Source organism: Sinocyclocheilus rhinocerous, unplaced genomic scaffold (genome assembly GCF_001515625.1).
Source record: "Sinocyclocheilus rhinocerous isolate Xijiao unplaced genomic scaffold, SAMN03320098_v1.1 C36610306, whole genome shotgun sequence".
NCBI classification, from domain to species: Eukaryota; Metazoa; Chordata; class Actinopteri; order Cypriniformes; family Cyprinidae; genus Sinocyclocheilus; species Sinocyclocheilus rhinocerous.
In genome coordinates, this window is record NW_015783843.1 from 1 (window position 1) to 1377 (window position 1377).

The following is a 1377-nucleotide window of genomic DNA, read 5'->3' on the forward strand; positions in this document are numbered from 1 at the left end:
AAAAAAATTTTCTTGATTATTTTCTTGAACATGAAGATAACATTGAACGAACATTACACGAAGAGCATTTGTTCATAACTTTGAGAGAAGCTTGCCAGAACGTTAGCCAAAGTTTTGAAAACGTTCCTTTCTAGCTGGGATGCTGATTTGATGCTCAATTTATTATTATTATTATTATTATCAAAGTTGAAAACTGTTTTTGCTGCTTAATATGTTTGTGGAAAACTTTATACAGAACAGCAGTTATTTGAAATGGAAAACTTAATAGATGTCTCTGATGTCACTTTTGATTCATTTAATGCATCCTTGTTGAATAAAAGTATTCATTTAAACGATGGTGTAGCCTACATAGACTAAAATTGCACAATACAGTCTTGACAAGTTCAAATCTCTATAAAACTGTATCTTTGAAAGACTGTACATTATTGAACACAGCAAATGTTAAAATATGTATTTCCTCTCACTTTCTGATTTTTTCCCCCAGTCATTTAACTGTCTTACATTATATTGTAATTATAGGGCCTGCATTTGGAATGTTTTGTTTGGTTGCTTTTATTTGATCACTTCTGTATCACAAACAGAAACATCAATAAAAATAACAAAAATGATTGCGTGCAATAGTATGTTTAACAGTGTTAATCCTAATACTGTTATTCATAATTGTCTTACAACCATGTGGTAAGTGTCAATGACTCCTCTATTCTGCCCTGCCGGTTGGGCAGAGACTTGAGATACTCTAGGTGGTGAATTGCATCTTCTTGGTTGTGTCTTACATAGTACACTAAATAGGATATAACCATTGTAAACCAGCCCAACATTGTTATTAGCATAGCCACGTCAGTGGTGCTCCGGAGCAGAAGTCAAGATCAGTCGCTACCAGGATGAAGGGCATACCTTGAGCTCCCAACTCTTCAGGTTCAGAAGTGTTACACACCACCTCAGCGAGGGAGGAGGGATCGAAGAGCAGCTGCGGCACAGCCAGCTGCAGACGGCAGTCACACAACCAGGGGTTATGAGAGAGGTTATTCTGGGCTCTGACGTCACCGAATGCCTCAGGGTCCAGCATCTCCAGCAGGTTAAAAGAAAGGTACAGGCTGCTCAATGAGTCCGCTTGGTCTCGGAAGGCTCCAGATGGACCAACATGTTGTGGGAAAGATCTAGTTTGAACAGCAGTGGGAGCCCTATAAATGAATCAGATGGTATGGTAAGAAGCAGGTTGTTGTCTAGGTATAGATGTCGTGTGGTGTTCGGAAGGCCACGTGGCACCGCAATTAAGTTCATGTCGCTACAACGGACCACCAGCCCACCGTCGACACTCTCCGAGCAGAAACAGCTCTCTGGGCATTTGATTTCTGCTTGGTGGGACTCTGACATACA

General features: G+C 40.4%; 1 pseudogene; it reads right to left on the bottom strand.

Moving 5' to 3' along the window:
- Window positions 1-665: 665 nt before the first annotated feature.
- On the bottom strand, window positions 666-1333 carry LOC107736281 (leucine-rich repeat-containing protein 3B-like; annotated as a pseudogene).
- Window positions 1334-1377: the final 44 nt, after the last annotated feature.